Consider the following 22,469-nt stretch of genomic DNA (forward strand, 5'->3'; position numbering starts at 1 on the left):
TCTCTCTCTCTCTCTCTCTCTCTCTCTCTCTCTCTCTCCTGGCCAGGTCAGGGCACGGTGTCCTAAGTCAGGTTTGGAAGGTAATTTCTGGTTAGTTCAGAGTATTACAGTCATGGAAAGGTTGTATTAAGGCTATTTTGGTCAGGTCATAGCCTGTGCCTGAAAATGACGTGTTGGAACAGTGAGTTAGTTCAGTCGATCTGTTTCGGACGTTAGGTGTTACTTGGGGAGGTCCAGGGGTTTTGGGGGAGTTTGTGCAAAGCTTACTACAGTTAAGGGGTAGCCTAGGCCAGATTGCACTGGCTCTTAGCATAATTTCACTATTAATGTACTTTATACTTTGTCATGCTCATAACCTAAGTCACATTTATATCCTTAATATAAAATTGTTCCGACACAATATACAAACCCTCGGTCCTTTACATTAGGGAATTACTTTCAGGCGTAGGCTGGAAACGGCCGTTAAACTCTTGAGCAAGGTGGTTAGGCAGTAACTACCTCCAGGTAGGCGGGGATACCCGCCTGCCCGGATGTAAACATTCCAGTTTGCTTTCGGCCGTCATAAAATGCTGACGTGTTTTAGTTCTCCATGAATGTCGTTAAGCTCTTATTATCCGGGTGGGATCTTTCTGTATTTTTGTTTATATATGCGTGTGTTTGATGTTTATTAATACAAACCCACGATTTGTGATAACCTTGCATAAGCCGTCGTTCCCTGCCTGTGTCTTGGGTTTGATGGCCAAGGCCGTAATTGGAGTAGCGCAACCAAGTGGTAATGCTTCTCTTCCAGCGGCCCTTTACGTAAATACTGAAGGCACCCCTGTACTTTCGGAGATATAGTTTGGGATGTAATATCTTCACTTCCCTACATTCTTCGGGACATAAGAGTTAGTTCCCTTCTTGGGCTTGCGCCCTCCGTGTATAAGGGGCATCACTAATTCCTTCCTACTTATGCTGAGTGTTGCTCGCCGCCTGCGCTTAGAGAATTATGGGCCGGGTGGGAGGTTGAGTGCGTCGTCGATAAGTTCTGCTTCCATGGCGCCCTTGGTGGCCTCCCCTCCGTCCTTTTTTCTCTTCCCGTAGGTTCTTCTTACTCCCCTTTCGTAGATTTCTCTCCTTCGCCCTCTTCGCTCGCTTGTCAGGCGAAGTCCAGGGGTGGGGAGCGATCGGGCGACCTCTTGTAGAGTACCTCCTCCCACTTCGTAGGGCAGTTCCCCTTGTAGCAAGAGGAGTCTCCCTCTACTAATCATCTTTGCTTTTCTTTCAGGTTGACAGTGAGCATTGCAGACACAGCAGTAGTTGGCTGGATTTATCAAGGGATATCTCGTATGAAGCAGTCCCGACATTCATTCAGTGATGCTTCGGGATCGACCACAATACCCGGTTATATGACATATTTCCACGTCGGGATCGCTCTGACTCTGTTCCCGCCGATGTGGATCGATCGCTGTCATTGCTGGTTTTCATGTATTCTGTTGCAATGCCTCCTGCGTATCTGTGGTCCATCTGTTCCTGCTGTTCCCTGTGTTATGCTCTTGTCAACTCTACAACAGTCTGTGGGCTGCACTTCCTGGTCTCCTGCCGCAGCCGCCCTGATCGTTCCTGTGGTGACTTTCAAGTGACATTTCTGTCTGTTGTAGTAGCTCCTGCCTTCCGAACCGCTAACGTAGCTCTACATCGGGTGTCCTGATCGTGCCCGCTACTTCTCTTAGTGGTTGTGCCCAGGGCCGCTTCCGTTGTGTTCCTGCCAGCTGCCCTGAAGGTTATGATGTCTGCCATCCTGTAGAAGATGTTGGCGTGAAAGGGAAGGAAGTCGCCTTGTGGAAATGATGTTCCTGGCCGTTGCAATAGCTCCTGCCCTCCGAACCTCTGCTGTAGCTCCTGCATCGGCTGTCCTGATCATGTCTGCCGCTTATGCTGGCGGTCGTGCCCTGGGCCGCTTCCGTTGTGTTCCTGCCAGTTGCCCCAGAGGTTACGATGTCCGCCATCCCGTAGAAGATGTCGGTGTGAAGATGTAGGAATTTGCCCTATTGAGGTGATGTTCCTGGCCATTACAGTAGCTCCTGCCTTCCAAACCACTGCCGTAGCTCCTGCATGGGCTGTCCTGATCATGCCTGCTGCTTCTCCAGGTGGTGGTGTCCTGGCTGCGTCCGTTGTGTTCCTGCTGGACTATTAGAGCTAATAGATTATTTATTAACAATGATCTTTATATTAGATTTTACAATTTTAACAAAATAATGCCTCCATGGATGATGAGTGCTCCCCAGATATGTAACAAACTATGTACAATAAGTTAATAAATTGAATAATCCACTTGCTATGAAACTATATTTGTTCCGACACAATATACAAACCCTCGGTCCTTTACATTAGGATTACTTTCAGGCGTAGGCTGGAAACGGCCGTTAAACTCTTGAACAAGGTGGTTAGGCAGTAACTGCCTCCAGGTAGGCGGGAATACCTGCCTGCCCGGATGTAAACATTCCAGTTTGCTTTCGGCTGTCAGCCATTGCTGACGTGTTTTTTGTTCTCTCTGCCTGACTGTCATTAAGCTCTTATTTTCCCGGTGGGATCTTTCTGTATTTTTGTTTATATATGCGTGTGTTTGATATTTGGTAATACAAACCCACGATTTGTGATAACCTTGCGTAAGCCGTCGTTCCCTGCCTGTGTCTTGGGTTTGACGGCCAAGGGCATAACTGGAGTAGCGTAACCAAGTGGTAATGCTTCTCTCCAGCGGCCCTTTGCGTAAATACTGAAGGCGCCCCTGTACTTTCGGAGATATAGTTTGGGACGCAATATCTTCACTCCCCTACATCCATCGGGACGTTAGAGTTAGTTCCCTTCTTGGGCTTCCGCCCTCCGTGTGTAAGGGGCATCACTAATTTCTTCCTACTTATGCTGAGTGTTACTCGCCGCCTGCGCTTAGAGATTTGCGGGCCGAGTGGGAGGTTACAGGCGTCGTCGATGAGTTCCGCTTCCACGGTGCCCTTGGTAGCCTCCCCTTCGTCCTTTTTTCTCTTCCCGTAGGTTTTTCCTTCTCTCTCCTTCGCTCGCTCGTCGGGCGAAGACTGGGGGGGGTGGGGAGCGATCGAGCGACCTCGTCTAGAGTACCTCCTAACGCTGCGTAGGGCTGTTCCCCTTGTAGCGGGAGGTGCCTCCCTCTACTAATCATCTTTGTTTTTCTTTCAGGTTGACAGTGAGCATCGCAGACACAGCAGTAGTTGGCTGGATATATCAAGAATATCTTGCATGAAGCAGTCCCGACATTCATTCAGTGTTGCTTTGGGATCGACCACAATACCTGATTAGATGACATATTTCCACGTCGGGATCGCTCTGACTCTGTTCCCGCCGATGTAGATCGATCGCTGTCATTGCTGGTTTTCATGTATGCTGTTGCAATGCTTCCTGCGTATCTGTGGTCCATCTGCTCCTGCTGTTCCCTGTGTTATGCTCTTGTCAACTCGACGACAGTCTGTGGGCTGCTCTCCTGGTCTCCTGCCACAGCCGCCCTGATCGCTCCTGTCGCTGCTGGTGACTTTCAAATGACATTCTGTCCGTTGCAGTAGCTCCTGCCTTCCGAACCGCTAACGTAGCTCCTGCATCGAATGTCCTGATCGTGCCCGCTTCTTCTCCTAGTGATGGTGCCCGGGGCCGCTTCCGTTGTGTTCCTGCCAGCTGCCCTGGAGGTTACGATGTCAGCCATCCTGTAGAAGATGTTGGCGTGAAAGGGAAGGAAGTGGCCTTGTGGAAGTGACGTTCCTGGCCGTTGCACAGCTCCTGCTCGCCGAACCTTTGCCGTAGCTCCTGCATCGGCTGTCCTGATCATTCCTGCCGCTTCTGGTGGTTGTGCCTGGGGCCGCTTCCGTGCGTTCCTGCCAGCTGCCCCAGAGGTTACGATGTCCTCCATCCTGTAGAAGATGTCGGTGTGAAGGTGTAGGAAGTCGTCCTGTTGAGGTGATGTTCCTGGCCGTTGCAGTAGCTCCTGCCTTCCGAATTGCTGCCGTAGCTCCTGCCTTCCGAATTGCTGCCGTAGCTCCTGCCTTCCGAATTGCTGCCGTAGCTCCTGCATCGGCTGTCCTGATCATGCTTCTCCTGGTGGTGGTGTCCTGGCTGCGTCCGTTGTGTTCCTGCCGGACTACCCTGGAGGTTACGATGTTTCGTGTCCACCATCCTGTAGAAGATGTTGGAGTGGAGGTGAAGGAAGCTGTCCTGTGGAAGTAGCCGCCGTCTTCTTCATCTTATCTTCGATTTCGTCTTCTGCTGCGTCTTCCCTTCCTCTCCCGAGGTCCAAGGGGGTCCCGAGAATCGGACAGACCTCCATCGCCCGAAGGAAAAGAATGCTGCTTCTTGCCCTTGATGCCCTTGGACGTCTATGGACTGCCTCCTTCCGAGGAGGTAGTTTGGTCTCTCGTTGGCTCTTCCCGACCTTCGGTTTAGGAAACCGATTGGCATAGCCCTGGGTTTTGTGTTTCGGAAGCCGCGGGCGCGCAGACGTCATTTTGCGATCCTGTTCCCGAGTCTTAGAGGTTCGGCCTCTAAAATGGGGGCTGCTTCCGGTGCTCGTTCGCGAGCCGCTTCGAGTGCTCATGATTCTATGGAAAATCGAGTATCCCGATCTGGTCTGGAGAAATTTTCCTGGGCCCAGTTCGGGAGCAGTGCGAGAGAAAGGGCCGAGGCACCCAGGTGTCTTGGTTCCTCTTCCTGCCAGCATCGCAAGCGCTCCCCGAGTGTTTTCCAGTGCTCGGTTGGGTTCCCAGCCTGGTGTCTTGATCCTCTCGGTTCGAACACAAGAAGAAGCAGGGAAGAGATTCTCTTTGGGAGTCCTGCGGGACTTCTAAGGGACTGACTCTCTTCCGGGAGACAAGTTTCTCTCGTTGACCGATTTTTCTCCTGTGGGATCTTGCGTTTCGGGGTCACGAGCACGGCCTCTCGAGGCCACTCCTCGTTGCCAGTCTTGGAAGTCTGCATCTAAGACTGGTTCTGTGCTTGGCTCTTTTAATCTATTAGGAAACAAAGCAGCCACTCCCGATTTTCGGAAGTCTCGTGGATAGCTCGAATTCTATGAATCACGAGCGCTCTCCTTACGAGGCAGGGACAGGACCGAGAAAGTGCCGAGACACCCAGGTGTCTGGTTGCTGGGACACCCAGTTGTTGGTGTGCCCTTGCTGGTTGCGCCAGGTGTCTGTCGATACTGCCCGGCAGCTGCTTCGATTGCTCGGGCGGGCTTGTTTCGTTCTTGTGTCTCGAACTTTAGGGTTCGAGCATGCAAGATAGCAGATGCAGAATTCCCCTTTGAACCTTCTTCTCGAGGGGCCTCAGTCTCGAAGGAGTTTAGAGTTCGGGAAACTAGCAGTTGTTCACAGCAGACGAGTCTGGCCTGCCCAGTTATGATTGTGTTCGTGCAATTGGCTCGGCTCGGTCTGCAGTCGCACTTACGAGACTGGCTCGGCTCGACTCGGCTTGCCAGACTGGCTTGGCTCGACTCGACTCGGCTTGCCAGACTGGCTCGGCTCGGCACGGCTCACCCCGCCTGCCTCCCAGTCTGCCGCATACCGACCAGCTGGAGCGCGTTCGCGTGATCGGCTCGGCTCAGCTTGGCCCTGCTTGGTTTTTTCCGATTCGGGTTCTCGGCTATGTTCGAGTGAAACTTTTTTTGCTCTTCCCAGGAAAGCGCTTTGCCACGGCACAAGTGCTCTTCTTCCCCGTGTGGCAGTAATCTCCTTCGGTTGATTATCGCTCACGGTCCGCCTCTCCTGCTTATCATACTGGCAGGACAGGTAGGGATACTCTTTTCTCCTCACCTGTTCTCTTCTCCTCTCGGTTGTTCCGAGAGGCGCGAGACGGACAGAGAGAGCTCCGACGAAATTTTCTTTTGGAGTTCGGCTACCTGGCGTGCTTTGGGTATCGGTCCCCCGATTCTCTCGTATTATAACCAGGTAGTTGAGGAGGGTTTCATGGGATCTGTCAAGGTCTCCCTCCAAGGGGAGAGGTACAGGAGTTTCATGCATCGGAAACAGCGAGGTTCTTCCTCTTCAAGTTACGATTGCCCCCGTGTTCTCGGGGAAGTTCGCGCTGATTCGTCGGCGTGAGGATCCCCGGGACAGGACCGCAGCTCCCCCAATGAATAACCTTCATCACTTGCAACCCTTGCAGTTTCCGAGGGACCGAGAGTGTCAGGGACCGCCGCGGTCCTGGCTTCCGAGAGCGTTCTCGACCTGATGAATTCTTTTCTTCGATGGAGTTAATTCAGGTCGAGACACCAAACTTCCACTCCTGCCTCGACAGAATATGAATTCTTCTTGCCTCGGAGGGTCTTGCCAACTGCAGTTTTTTCGGCAATTCTAGCGCTAAGAAGAAGGACTTTGTCCCAATTCGGATCCCCGGTTTCGTAAGTCCCGAGTTGGCTCGACCCTTGGGAACGAACCTTTACTTGGTTCTGCCTTTCTCCTTCAGAGATTTGCCAGATACCCCGGTAATCAAGGTTCCCACCAGGGCACTGACTTGTCCTTTGGACAATGGCCAAGAACTTTGGGTCTTAGTCATCTCAACTCGACCTTGAGTTCAAGCCAGCCCCCCTCAACTCCTTAGCTAAGAAGTCCTAGGCTTTAGAAAAAGATTGCAACTGCTGATGCCTGGACAAAATGATGCTTATCGAGTCTCTGGAACTGGCAGCGACATTGCCGAGACCTGGGAATGGATTCCTTCAGGAGAAGTATCTATTTCCCTTAGGTCTCAGCAATTCTTTCCATCGAACTTTCATCCACCATCTCTCCCGTGCTCCCGTTTCGGGAAATGCCAGCCAGCTAGAGCTAATTGCCTCGGTACCCTGTCATCTTGCAGAAGCTTCCCCATGGTGGAAAATGGAAGTCTGCTTCCTTTTCCCCGTTCTTTCCTCTTCGATATATGAGGAAAGAGTTAGGCTAATGCTTGATTGTAGGAACCTTCGAATATGCTTGCATATTCCCCTCACATCTTGTGTCTACTCACGGATTCACAGATTGACAAATAGGCGCACACTGGTAAGACCTTGTCTTGAATTTGTGTGACCGAGACGATTAGTACCTTCTCGTCACCGTCCTGGGCTCAGAGCAGCCTTTTGGCCGTCCGAGAATTCAGAATGGGTTTTGCGGCACTCACTGGTTTCGTTGAACAACAAAACCACAGTAGTGGCATTTGTCAACAAACAGGAGGCAATCGTTTTTTTCCCGTTTCATCTCGACATTTAATGGTACTTGAGTGTTGTTCTATTGCACACTCGACAGCTGAATTAACCAGTTGCATTCCTGGTGGGGATGTATTGGTAGGCAAGCCTGGCCTCGGGTTTGAGTGATCGGAACGGAACATGCTGCTCACTCTTTCTTCACGAAGATTCATGCAGAGACTGCTGGACTGAGAAATCCCTACCGTCCTTCTGTTGCCTCCCTGCACACAAGTCGGTAGTGTTTTCTCGCTCCTTCATACCAGACCAGGGGCCGCTCTGTTGAGGCATGCTGTCTTTTGGTGAAAACTCGATATTGACGTTTTTTCCCTCCGTATTTGTGTGTTTCGCTAGGGGTTCACAAACATTGCTCACCCCGAGTTACAGACAAATACTTGAAGACTTCGCCTTCATCCGACCTGATTGCCGAGGCATGGAGAAGAATTCCGCTTGACCCATCCTCCTGTGCAGCTACACAAGAAGCAGTTCTTGAGGCAGTACATCCCTGTGTGTTCAGGACTGGGGGACTTTCCAGCTTTCCTTGCAAGCACAGGCTTTCTCGCCGAGGGGCAACGGATATAGCTGGATATCCCTTGAAGTCCTCTGCAACACTGTCCCAGGGACTGGATCCGTCTTCGCTGGTGGTGTCGTTGCTCGGAACTTCTTCTCGGGTCAGAGTCGCTCGTCAAGTCTGGACTTCCTCGTCTTCTCTGCCAGGGGCTGCTTCTCTCCCTTTCATTTGTGAAGAATGTAGGCCCTTGCGACCTAGTCTTTTATCTGAAGTAGCCTTCGTCTCCTCAGTCGAGAGTTAGCTACGGATGAGAAGCTTCTTCAGTCATGCTGTCCCAGGGAACTGTTTCCTGGGTGGCATGCGACTCTCGTTTAGGGTTCCTGTCCGTGCTCTGCACTCACCCTACGAGAGTCGTCGGATAGAGATATGCCCTCTTGGGTCCATCCCTCATCTTACCCTGGCCTTGGCGTAGAAGATGGAAGAACAAGGATGGGGATCATACCCCGACTCCTTCTCGGATGTCGTAGGTGGACTCCGAATCCATTGGCATCAACTGTCGGGTTCGAGTCCTTCTTGTTCCCCTCCTCCTTGGACTTTGTATCGATGATCCAGATCATTCGTTACTTTGTCTTGTTGGGAGCTGTGGTACTTTCCGAAAGGTTCGACATTCCTAACCTGGATGTTGCCAACGTTTTCGCTAGTACTGTCTCTCCCAAGGAAGAAGTGTCTAAGGACACATTTTCCTCCTGACTTCGTGAAGTGATCAAAGGAGGAACTTGGCAGGTGACGACAATGATACCGGTACCTTTCACCCGAGAGCTCACGAAGTGGATGGCTTGGTCCATCCCTCGCATTCCGGAAGAATATGTTGGTACCACAGGTGCTGAAGGCGGGTGTGTGGTCCCAACAGACTACCTTCACCTCCTTCTACCTCCGGGATGTTGCACACAAGTCCTTGGACACTTTTTCCTTGGGTCCTGTGGTGGCTGCTCGACAAGTTGTGTAGCTTATCCAGCTCCCCTAACGGGACAGGTTGCATCTCGCCTATGTTGTACTGCTGTGATGGGGAGAATGAATGTTGAGTGACTGGCCTCTCTTCTTTCTCCCCATCCTGGCTCTCTTCCCACAGGCAGGGAGCGGACATGCCGTTACAAGCTGGACCGGGCGATCGAGGCAGATAAGCACATAACGGGAGCTCCCGTTCTATTTCCATTCAGGTTAATAGAAGCAACCCCGCTCCTTCCTCTTGCAAGGGGAGGAAGGAGACCATGACTATGAGACAAACCCAATGCTTGTATTTGCCTTATTGTCATCCGACGTCAAATTCTTCCTAGCCTACTTTGCATGAACTGACATTTCCTCTTTCATGCAAAGGGACCCAGAAGTCTGACAACTGATCCTGCGTTTCTTACAACCCGATCTTTTGTCAGAGGCAGTTTTTCCCTTCCTCGCTCTCACGACCAGGAAGGGAAGACAAGGTGGTGAACTCCAGTCAGTTCAGAGAGACTTTATCAGATTCCTCCCTCCAATCAGTGAGTCTCCCAATGTAAAGGACCGAGGGTTTGTATATTGTGTCGGAACAAATAACAATTTTTAAAAGTAAATTGTATGTTTCCTAACTATACAAACCCAAGGTCCTTTACACTTTATGCCCACCTCATGCCACCCCTCAATCTGTACCTGGGCCGAAAGGCAAAGTGGAATGTTTACATCCGGGCAGGCGGGTATCCCCGTCTACCTGGAGGTAGTTACTGCCTAACCACCTTGTTCAAGAGTTTAACGGCCGTTTCCAGCCTACGCCTGAAAGCAATTCCCTAATGTAAAGGACCTCGGGTTTGTATAGTTAGGAAAAATACAATTTACTTTTAAAAATTATTATGTTTTCCTGGCTGTCTGCTCAGAACTTCCTGGAAGCTAAAGCTGCGCCTTTTCATGGTGTGTTTGTTCCTGTTTGTTTTTTCTTGAGTATAATTGTGCGTGTTTGTGATGATGGATGAGTTATCGCAAACCCATGACTCTGATAAGCCTGTGCCCCGGGTATGTCCTGGTAAGGATAAAAAATGTGGCGCTGTAGCGCGGACTCTGACCCTCACTCCCTTTGCTTAAAGTGTAGGAAGGGGAGTAAGGACCCTTCTGATTGTACTGTAGACGAACCTTGTGAGGAGTGTAGGTTTTGGTCCCCCGAGCAGTTGTATAGGCATTCTCAGAGGCCTAGGTACAAGCGTAAGGAGACCAAGGCGTCAGAGGTGCTGTCTTCGGCACCTTCAACTCCGTCGGTTGCGAATCCTTCGCCATCATATCTAAGCCCCGAAGGCCTTCCCTTGCTGCCGATTCTTAGTTCTGAGGCTGTCTCGCTGTCCCCTGTGTCTGCATCCTCAGTCACTGAGGAGGCGAGATCTCTGGACCTAGGCTACACTCCTCTTTGTTCTCCCCCTCACCCAGAGTTGCTGGTCCCTGGGTAAGGGGGGGGCCCCCCCCACCCGTCTTTGTCTTCCGCAGGGTTGGCATCTGTGCCCGATTTGAGTCAGGCATGGGAGTTGCTCGGGACGTTTGGTACGCCTGATCTGCTATTGCTTTTCGCACGCATCAACAGTGCTGCGCGAGCGGGAGTACTCCTCCCCCCTCCCACTACCCATGCATATGGTGCAGTCCCTACTCCAGCTATCTCCGTGTCGACGGTGGCTGGGCTAGTCTGCTCGGTCTCCCTACCCCCTCCTGGCTACGCTCCCACCACGCTTCCACCGTTGCCTATGCCGGTCATGCAGACGTTCCTTACTTCGTTGCCTGCGTCTGCGTCTGTGATGCCTACTACCACTTTACGGCACGAGTCTCCAGCCAGTCATCGCGCTCTTGTGTTATTGCTGTTGCTGCCCCCGCCCCCGTTGACCCTGGTGTGTCTTCGGTAGGTTGGGGGATGTTGTGTTGTCGCTGATCAAGAAGAAGTGCATGCCAGCTGTCTACATCTTCTTCTACTTTGTCATCGTTGTCCTTGTCTTCTTCTGCCTCTTCACCCCCCTCTTCTACGACCAGTCGGTCTAAGAAGGGGAGGGTGGATCCTCTCCCCCCCTAAGAAGACTCGATCTTCTAAGGGGGTGCAGTCCTCTCCTCGGGGAAGACAGCTGGAACTCTCACTGGGAAGGCTACCTCGGTACCCTCCTCAGACGGTTCAGGGGCTTCGTCCTCTCGAACTGTTTCCGTTTCGGCACCTTGTAAGCGAGCGTCGCCGAAAGCACAGTCGCCTAAGGGAGACCTTGTGGACTCGAGCCGCTCCTCTCCTGTAGCGAGCTCGGGCATGGAATGAGAGAAGGGGAAAAGTCTTCGGGCTTCTCCTCCACCTAAACCGTCATCCTCCTCCACCTAAACCGTCATCCTCCTCTAAGTTGGACAAAGGACCGTTGGAGAAGGTGTCCATGGACGTCTCTGCTGCGAAGGTGTTGGGAGGAACCAAGAAGAGGTCCCCGCAGCCTTCTGTGACTGCTTCAGCATCGAAGAAGGCTGGAACACGCCTGGATGTTAGGGACAGTGGTCTCCAATAGGCAGTCTGCACCCCTGCGCTGGTCTCCTCAACACACTCCAGTGTGGAGGACCGTCCAGCGTCGGAGCGTGGATCGGCTGTGAGGAGGCCATCCCCTGTTCGTCAAGACGGTCGCTCACCCAGACAAGTAAGTCTGTCTAGGCCAGTGATTCTCAACCTGTGCGCCGCGGCGCCCTTCTGCGCCGCGAAAATTTCATGGATAGGTGTATAATATATATACAGTATAATATATATATGTATATATATATATATATATATATATATATATATATATATATATATATATATATATATATATATATATATATATATATATATATGTGTGTGTGTGTGTGTGTCTGTGTGTCTGTGTGCATGTATGTATGAATGATTATGTCTGTGTGTGTGTGAATAACACATTCCCTTTACAAACTAACACGAGTACTATGCACGTAAGCCTCCCGTCTGTACCGCGGCTAGTTAGTCCGTTCCCCTCTCCCAGCGTTCATCCTAGCTGCGTGGGAGGAAGGTACCAGTAACAGTGCATCTTTGACCGTTGTGCATGTTGTTACTGTGGCGGTAATAATTTTGAACCTTGCAAAACATGGAAAAGTTTACCATAAGAAAACGCAAGCGTCTTGTTGACATTGACAGCAGCAGAGATGGAGTGGAAGTTGATAATGATTCACAAGGTATACGTGCCGAAGACACTGGAAATGAAGCCAGCCTTCTTGTTCATATCCGACAGTGGAAAGTGAAGTGATGCTTCAAAGTGAGATTATTTGTGCAGGTCCAAGCAGGGAAAGTGAAGTGATGCTTCAAAGTGAGATTATTTGTGCAGGTCCAAGCAGGGAAAGTGAAGTGACAGCTGAAATCTTGCCCAGTCCTTCAGGTCCAAGGGTGGCCTCAGCACATAGGCTTACACATAGCAGCAAGGACATCGGCAGTAAATCATTTCGCTTGTATAACGAGATTTATGTAGAACTTGGGTTTACTTGCTGTGATGACTCCTATGAAAATGAAAAGACATTTAACAACAAAACACACGCACCTCTCTCAGAAACGTGTGGATTACTTTAAAAGACTTTTGAAAGATAACAAACAACAAAGGCTTAGGTTTGAGAAAAAAGTTAAGATAGCAGAAAAAAACACAGAAAGCAAGTTATTTAGTGGCGGAGCAGACGGCAAAACATATGAAACCTCATTCAGTTGCGGAGTCATATTTTCTTCCAACTTGTGCTGTGGTGAAAACTTTGTTTGGTGATGAGGCTGAAAAAGAAGTAAAAAAGAATACCTCTCTCGGACGACACTATTGGCAGACGAATCAAGGATATGTCGTCTGACATTGAAAAGACTGTCAGTGAGCTTATGAAAGATAAAATGTATGCTCTGCAAGCACACGAGTCAACTGATACTGGAGGTAAATCCCAATTACTAGTGTTCATCAGATATATTACTGATAATAAGATAACTGAACAATTTTTGTGCTGCAAAGAACCTGTGCAAACTTCAGGACAGGACATACTCTCTTCAGTAGCAGAATACTTGAAAGAAATGAGACTGACGTGGAAATTATGTGTGGGAATTTGCACAGATGGCTGTCCATCTATGGTGGGATCAGTAAAAGGTTTCGTGTCATTAGCGCAGACCCACACCTGATTACAACACATTGTTTCTTACATTGTGAAAATCTTAGTGGAAAGACACTTGGACAGAAATTAAAGCTTGTGCTTGAAAGTGTTGTAAAGATGGTGAACTTCATAAGGAGCAGACCAAAGCAGACAAGACTGTTTTCCATTCTCTGTGAAGAAATGGGATCTGCCCACGAAGGCCTTCTCCTCCACACAGAGGTCAGGTGGCTATCAAGAGGCAAGGTGTTGTCGAGAGTACATGAACTGAGACAGGAAATGATAGTTTTCTTCACTCTTCAGGGAAACCCTGAATTTTGTGAACTACTGGGTGATGAAATTTGGAGCGCAAAGTTATGCTACCTGGCAGATATATTTGAACATCTAAACAAGGTTAATACTAGTATGCAAGGGAAAAATGAAAATATGTTAACATCAACTGACAAAATAAAGGGCTTGCTGGAGAAAATAAGGCTTTGGAAAGATAGGGTGAGTGATGGCAATGCCGATATGTTTCAAAAGACTGTTGAAGCTAAATATACAGACATCATTCCACTCATCAAGGAGCACCTTGAAATTCTAGAACGGAACATTGAAAAATATTTCCATAATATATCTGCTGATCAGTATGATTGGATAAGAAATCCTTTCATCCATGATCCCTCAAGCAAGCCACAACTTAGTATCCTTGAAGAAGAGGAACTAATTAACATCCATAATGACCGCACGCTAAAACTGGAATACTTGAATATGTCACTAGAAAGCTTTTGGATAAGAATTGAAAAGGAACACCCTCATATAGCCGTAAAAGCCCAGAAAATATTGCTGCAGTTCTTGACCTCATACCTGTGTGAACTAGGATTTTCAACACTCACAAACATCAAAACAAAGAAGAGGTCCAGATTGCTGAGTGTTGGAGAGGAAATGAGAGTGTTCCTGTCTAGTGTCCCTCCTAACATCGAAAGGATGTGCAAATCCAGACAGGCGCAAGTGTTCCATTAATCAGGTATGTTTAATCTACAACTGGAATGTATGTTGTACATCATTCCCATGTGCTCATTAATTCATTCATATATAATAGAAAATAATAATAATAATATTATTATTAATAATAATAATTATTATTATTATTATTATTATTATTATTATTACTGTATTACTTCATTATCATAACAATTACACATGTGTGCACACATATTTGAACTAATATTATGGGTAGCCCTACATAGTGTGTACCTTTGTGTCAGTTGAATATGTAGCAGGCTTATATAATAATAGTTATAATTACACTGACTGTAGAGTTGGTGCGCCGTCAAATTCCAGGATATATCATTAATGCGCCACTAAGCAATAAAGGTTGAGAACCTCTGTTGTAGAGGCTTGGTATACCATCATAGTTCACTGTGCGCGCTTCAACACGATCCTTTAAGATACTACCAATGTTTTCACACACATTAAGGTCAGGGGAGCTACCTGGAAACTCACTTGACGAGAAGAAATCGATACCACTGTTTAGAAGAAGCAGCTCCCGTGTCTGAAGAGCCTTGAAACATGGTGCCTTGTCATGTAAAAATGTGACTTCTTCAACAGATAACACATCTTCAGGATCTTTGAGGAAAGGAAATATTCCACCAGTAACCACAGTTTCTCTGAAGTATTCACTATTCCATGAATGTCCTTTTTCTTTGATGATCCACATTAACTGTTTGGCTGTGAAACAGAGAAAAATTCCCAAACATTCAGGAAATTTCACAACTTGGCGATAGTATATACATACATACATACATACATATATATATATATATATATATATATATATATATATATATATATATATATATATATATATATATATATATATATATATATATAATTAGTTTCTCTTCCAGTTTTCCATACCTGTGTCCCTTCCAGAATAATCTTCTCATCTCATAAAGGCAAAAGCATTATCCACAATACGTAGGAAGAGGGACATAACACGATGACACAGTACCACGAACCTAGCACAGTGACACATTCACGCGCGCATGAATACACAGCACGAAGCTTCCAGGAACAGACCTGGAGATTATAGTCGTAGTGAAGAGACAGTGTTCCTTGTGGTTGGATCTGCGTTGGCGGACGTTAGGGTACTCATGTTTTAGAGCAGTGGTTCTCAACCGGTGGGAGGGCGGAGGGGGGATCAGCAATTTCCAAGGTGGGGGTGGGGCACGAACCCAAGGGAAAAGTTGAAAATCCTCTAATTATATTCGTTATTCTCTTAACAAGAGTCGCTAAGAAGAAGCAGTGTCAAGTATCTCACTAATTTATTCCCAAAAGAATAAAAACACCACTTCTTCTCTTTCTCTTTTTTTTTTATTTCCCTTTAAATGTGCGAGGGGATTTTACTCTCTCTCTCTTTTTTTTTTTTACTTTAAATCTGGGAAGGAATTTTACTCATAGATACTGGGGTGGGGGGTGGCCGAGGAGGGAAGGACCAACTCTTAGAGGGGGCGTGGTAAGTAAAAGGTTAAGAACCAACCACTAACATGCTCTTAATAATCCTTCTGAAATTCGTGCAAATCCCTATGTATCTCCCAGAGGATTATCCAACACGCCCAATTTGCAGTGCCACTTATGACGTCCATACCCACTTCCATCCCGTGTCCCTTCCATTACAGCATTCCCATTCCGCAGGGAATCTCTAAACGGCTGGCTGTTTCCCCATTTCCATTGTTCATAATTATACTGCATTTCATTACCCACGCACTTTTGTAATTTCGCTTATGAAAGGTTTGATGCTGAATGTACAGTACACTTACGATAGGAGAGTTAAGTTAAGTATACCTTAGTTTAACCAGACCACTGAGGAGCTGATTAACAGCTCTCCTAGAGAGAGAGGGCTGGCCCCAAGGAAGGATTAGGCTTATTTTACTTGGCTAAGAACCAACTGGTTACCTAGCAACGGGACCTACAGCTTATTGTGGAATCCGAAGAGCACAAAAGGACACTTGTGTAGTGACAATTTTTGCACCAGTTCCTCGTCGGGGAGGATCCATGGATGCTAGATTATAGGTTCAAAGACAGGCTTTATTGCTTTTACCAGAAATGAAGAGAAAACTTCCCCATTTCAGTCTGTCATCAGCCGTTTGCAACTCCGTTCGACAGCTCGAAGCCCCTGCCACGCCCATCTGTCATTTCACTAGCCTGGGATTTCAAGAAAAAGTCCGGGATTCACCCGATTCTGACCAGAAATAGGTCAGGAGTTCATTGGTGGGTCTCTCTCTCTCTCTCTCTCTCTCTCTCTCTCTTTCTCTCTCTTAGTTAAAACCCTCGGAAGAATTCAAAAGATGTTTTTCGATCCGCCAAAATTTTTTCTACTATTTCTGGGCAAGACATAGTCTTGTGGGTGTTTCAGTTTTATTTTATTCGTCCACGTATTTAAAAAAAAAAAAATCTGACGTCAAAGATCTTTCTAAGTCCATCTGCCAACAAAGTTGACCGTTGTAGTTCCGAAGTGACTGAACAGGTAAATTGAGGCAACCGGAGGTTCGGCCGAATGGGTGGTAACGCCTCACTTGAGGCAGGTGAGTTCAGTCACCCGTCTTGCTCGAGATGAGGTGGACGTGTAAGTGTCGAGTGTTCTAGTCAGAGATCCGCAGAATCTTTAACAGAACTCTGTTCCTGTGGTGTTATTTACCTTGTCAGTGCTTCTGGGTACCAGAGGTATTTGGTCTTTCATGTGCAATTCCATTCCGTATTGAAAGAGTTGCTGTCAAATGGTGAAACTTAAAATCACGTAAACTACTGAATTTGTCAAGCACTGCCGCATGATCGTTACTGAAGGCAATCGTGACGAATGAAGGCGAATGCACCCTTTATTTATGTATTGTATTTGTCGTAGATTAGGCAAATAACAATAGTGACTTTATCATTATTATTATACAGAGACGCTGACCAAGAAAAAAGGCTATATATAGGTTATGACAACAGAGGGTCGTTTGAAAGGAATGCCGACGCTTATGTTGGCAGTATATATATGTGTGTAAATTTAAGTGTTAAGCACCCATGTACTGTAGGCCTGCAGGCTGGCTTGTTACCTGAGAACGGTATAAAGTTAAGAAAGTGTTTGCCCCGATATTAGGCTACGAGCGAGGTTAGTTACTATCATCATCATTATTTAGAAGACTAAGAACCCTATTCAGATGCAACAAGCCCACCAAAGGACCCATTGACTTGAAATTGAAGCTTCCAGAGAATATTATTGTGTTCATTTGAAGACATTTGATTTGAAGTAGTGACCATATTACTTTGCGAAATTAAATAGGTTCTAATTTTATGACTGGCTCAAAAAGTGTCTATTCCCCGATTTCGTAATTTTATCTTGAGTTTTTGGTAGTAATGTGGCCATTCTGAAACTCTGTAGTACATACATGGTGCTAAAGAGACCGAGGTAATGAAAGGTATAATTTGGAATCATCCATTAACATTTTTGTTGCTGAATAAGAACTCGGTTTTTGCCGCAATGTACCGAACGGCAGTTGATGATTTTCCTCCTCCGGTCCTGGTCGTTTCGGCCGTAAGTCACTTAGGCCGTAACATCCAAAACAATGTAAGACGTTATGTTTATGGTATTTACCGTTATTATTTTATGTTTTACGTACATCGCCAAGGGGCTGGCACTAAACACGGCGCCCTTTTTGCACGGAAACGTGCTTACGGCCTAAATGACTTACGGGCAAAACGACCCGAACTCATTTTCCTCGCCTAATAGTAACTGTATAACCTAAAGACATGGGTGCTCGCATGTAGGGGCAAGGAGGGGGGCCCCACTTGCCCCGCTGAAATCGTGGAAACAAATTTTTATATATATATATATATATATATATATATATATATATATATATATATATATATATATATATATATATATATATATATATATATATATATATATATATATATATATATATATATGTGTGTGTGTGTATATATATGTATATATGTATATATGTATATATGTATATATATATATATATATATATATATATATATATATATATATATATATATATATATATATATATATATATTATATATATATATATATATATATATATATATATATATATATATATATATATATATATATATATATATATATAATAAACAAACATACATATACATAAATATATATATATATATATATATATATATATATATATATATATATATATATATATATATATATATATATATATATATATATATATATATATATATATATAATTGCATTATTCATTAAAGAAATGCAGGCGCTGACACTGTTTTTGGAATTAACCTGCAAGTACAAAGGGTTAAAAGTGTTTGTCTGCATTAGGATTTGCCGTCCCCCCCCCCCCTTGGAAAATATGCTGCGGGCGCCCGTGCTTATAGAAATGTGTACAATTTCTCCATAAGTGAAAACTCATTCATTCATGATTATTTGTATCGAAGAAGAACATTTTGCAACTGGGTAATTAATGTAGGTTCAATTGTTTGTTTACAGACGAGGTCTTACTTCAAGAAAGACGTTATGGTCGATTCAATACATCAGTGATAAAGCCAATTCGATACAATTCCAGGTTTTTTTTTCCATTATGTCAAATGAGAAGGTTTTCAATGACACGTCTATGGCTACCTTCTTATTTGATATAATGGAAATGAGTGCAAATTGGGAGCCGCGAGGCTACAGCCTAATAGCCTCGCGGCTACAGACCCTTCAGCCGCTGCATTGACAACGTACTACCTAAAGTCTTCTTAAGTTGCCGTCGTATTAACATGAAGAACCGGAGTAAGTTCGACCATTGATGGAAGCGCGTTGAACAAAACCATTTATATTCTCTGTCAGGACGCTCAATTCAGACAGACACGGCCTTTGATAAGGTTGCTAAACACAATCCCTTCACAGGGAAATGAGACCTGTGGCGTTGGTCTATTGTTGCGAGTGTATTCTTTTGAAATACGTAGTACAGATAGAGGCATTCAATGATATTACAGAAACCATTTAATTGAGCATGTTTTTAAGATTTTAGTTTATTATCATTATTATTATTCAGAAGATGAAGAACCCTACTCATGAAACAAGAAGCCCACCAAAGGGGCCATTGACTTGAAATTCCAGCTTCCAAAGAATTTGGTGTTCATTCCAAAGAAGTAACAGAAGGTAACATGAAATACAGAAAGAGGAAGAGATCAGTTATTAGAAAAACTGGCAAATTAACAAATTAATAAACAAATGAAAATAAGTAAAATATTAAAACACAAGTCGAATGGTATTTTAGGGTAGTAATGCGATGCATCTAAGCTTGAAGTGTAGTGACAATTGCACGACGTTCTCTGAAGGGAGGCTGTTCCACAGTCCAGCGGTGTTTATGTTTGTAAGAAAATTGGAACAGCGAATAAGTTAATTGTAGCTGTTTATATTTAGATTCGCGAAATTGTCGCCTAGGATAAAATATTGTTCTAAAAAAAAGGTCTGTCATCGAAAAGAGGGCAAAACTCCCAAAAATATTGTATTCAAATTAATACATCTTTTAAACCTTTTGTATATGTTACATTCATTTTCAAACTTTTAGGCCATTTTTTTAAATTGATTGTTGACTTAAAACTTGATTGTTAATATTAGAATCGCGAAATTACTGAGTAAAAAAATATAGAAAAACGAACAGGTAATTCGTGAGCTGTGCCATACGTACTAGATACTTGTGTCAATTTATATTGCAGTAAGATAAATGCTTTCATATACGAGTATGTATCGGATGAGTGGCTATAAATGTAACCAAAATGCGACAGCTATGATAAAAAATAAAAAACATGTAAATGTTTGAGGAAATCGATTTTAGCGCTTAAACTGTTTTTGTGGAAATGAACTGGTTGTATCAATTCGGCTTTATAGATTTATTGAAACGACCAAGTTTTACGCCTAGACGACCTAGTTTTACGCCTAGACGACACCGAGGAGCAGCAACGAACCAGTGGAACCCCAAAATAGTAAAACTGGCAACGGTGTGGGATGTGGAAAGCTATTCAACCCTCATGGCAGGACAAAAGTCGACAATTTAACCAGGTGAGGTTTTTTTTTTAATTAGTTACATAATTTTATTTTGAAAAAACGGTTAATCTGTCAATAACTCAAGGCTCATCATACGAGTATAAAAATATTTACGTTTAGTAAAAATATAAAATATTTGCTAATTTAAAAAAACAATGTCAATACGAGAGTGAAAATATTTTATGCCCACGTTCAGTAAAAATATAAAAGTTTGCCATGAATACTGACGCTCCTGAAGGTTTTATGGATATAGTTCTTATATAAAATGACGAACCTTGGGTTGGGAATAGGCTTAGTCGAATTTACACAGCACTGAAGTCTATCAAGTTACCTCTGTAAGTGTCATTCTAAACTAAACAATGACAGGTTCAGGAACATTCCCATTTACCCCACTCCATTCAACCTCCGATTCTGGTTTGGTGACGAATTTTAGAGGTCTGTTGTGACGAGAACATTTTGATAGAGAATTATTATAGATAATAATCCCATGCGACGGGTTTGTTTGCAAAACCCGTGTATGGAAGTGATGTTGGTCAAGTACTTTTAGGTCAAGTGCACCAAATAGAAGTTCGACTGGTTTTTGGAGATAATTAACTGTTGTTCCCTGTGGAGGTGACCTTTGTGACATTCGTCACTGGGTAAAGCAGAGGTAGAGACCAGAGTTATCAAAGAGACTCCGAGCACCTTGTTAAGAAAGCATCACAGTAGGCCTACCATCTGTCTTCTCCCAGTGTCCATCCCATCGGCTTAGAAGGGCACAATATACAGTATTAGATGACCTTCAGTACTGTTATTACATCAGGCAACCTAAACCCCATATCACACAGCCGTTAACAAAGTTCACTGAATGTTTTTAATGGTACTTCTTCAAGAATTAATCCTTCATTTCAACCTGGTTCTTTCCTTTACCCACTCCATCCATAGAATCTTTCTTCCTCTTCGCTGTCCTTAACCCTCTCCTAACAATTATTTCAAAGTGCAGCTGCTTTGAGGTTTTCCTCTTGTCACACCTTTCAAACCTACCTGCTCTCAATTTCCTTTCCAGCGCTGAATGACCTCATAGGTCCCAGTGCTTGGCCTTTGGCCTAAACTCTCTATTCTATTCCATTCCATTCCACTTGCTTTACCCACGTACTGTACGGTACGCCTAGCAGGCATCAAGCATATATTATACTCTTTGTTTCTCAGATACAAATCAGAGCTGAGTTTTAAAGGACAACTTTAACTGGATACATTGTTAAGCATAGTGGCGTTCCTGGTTATTCCTGTAAGGACAGGCACTTGGTTCTGGGTCTGTCAATTCACTACGTAGACTATGTAGAGATTTTTAGTCCCCAAATACTACGCTAGGTCTGAAGTTAAATTCAACTAACACTACTAATAATGAATCTTGTCGTTTCTTAGGTCAAAGGGCATTTTTACCAACTGATCACATCTCATCTACGACAGGGCAGCTTGAAGTGTGGATTTATTTACAACAATATCACAACGGATGTGTAGAGGAACAAAAATGGACAGGATCCAAAATGAAAGAATAAGAGGAACTGCTAAAGTCATAGAACTATCAAAGAAGGCCCAGGAAAGAAGACTGCAGTGGTATGGCCATGTGATGAGAAGGGATGAGAGGAAGACCGAAGCGGTGGTGGGTGGATGTAGTTAAAGAAGACCTGTTAGACGAACATTCACAGTCAGGGGACGATGTGTCTGACCGAAGAGCCGGGTGGAGGAGGAAAGCTGTCAGAAACATCGACCCCAAATGGAGGTGGGAAAAGATGCAGAGGAAGGTGATGATTGCAATGTGGCCAGACTTTACTGAATGGTAAGATGTTGTATGTCACTTTCTCTTATCTATTTTATTTTACCTAGTCAATGCTGAAGAAGCATATGGCTTATGTACAATGTATCAGAAAATCGCAGCTGTACAAAAGAAAATAGTTGGTTTTTGGCTCATTGGTCTAGTTTTTAGTAAAATGGAGGATAATGTGTCCATGATAAAGCTTAGGGGTTGTACCACCATGGTCTGCTGAATGAATCCTCCTCCTCCTCCTCCTCCTCCTCCTCCTCCTCCTCCTCCTCCTCCTCCATGCTTTCATGAATGATGTGGAAATAATTTGTCATTTTAAATTTCAATATTTCTGCTAAATACTGGTTTTCTCAAAAGCCCTCCTGGATGAAAAATATCTAGTCGAACATTTGTTTAATCCAGAGTGGAGTTGTTCATGTTATTTGTGTGTCTGACGACTGATCTGGAAGAGTGAAGGCAATAAAAGCTTTTGTTGGGAACTGGAAAAATTCATGTTGCTGTTATGAACAGTTCAAGTTTTAATGTGCACTACAGTACGATAATCATGACAAGAACAATGACTGATTGAACCTTTTAATAAGTGTGGCAACATCTGACTGACAACGTTGAATTCATACAGCCATCTGCACAAAATGCTGAGCTATGAATTTGTAGTTTTTTGCTGAGCCATTATCAGTGACACTCCAGGCTGCCTTTTGTAGCATATAATTAATGCTGAATATTATCTGCCAGTTTT

The 22,469-nt window shown here is 44.9% G+C and overlaps 1 long non-coding RNA gene across 3 annotated transcripts in view; it reads left to right on the forward strand.

Moving 5' to 3' along the window:
• The window catches only part of LOC136838109 (uncharacterized), a 29,369-nt gene that overhangs the window by 569 nt on the left and 6,331 nt on the right, over positions 1-22,469 (forward strand). For 2 of the 3 annotated variants that reach the window (XR_010852873.1, XR_010852871.1), the window contains exons 2-3: positions 18,385-19,944; positions 21,379-21,748. This is a non-coding gene — a long non-coding RNA (uncharacterized lncRNA). Of the gene's footprint in view, positions 1-18,384; positions 19,945-21,333; positions 21,749-22,469 lie in introns of all 3 variants that reach the window. The other variant, XR_010852872.1, reaches the window with a different exon arrangement.

Source organism: Macrobrachium rosenbergii, unplaced genomic scaffold (genome assembly GCF_040412425.1).
Source record: "Macrobrachium rosenbergii isolate ZJJX-2024 unplaced genomic scaffold, ASM4041242v1 171, whole genome shotgun sequence".
Taxonomy (NCBI): Eukaryota; Metazoa; Arthropoda; class Malacostraca; order Decapoda; family Palaemonidae; genus Macrobrachium; species Macrobrachium rosenbergii.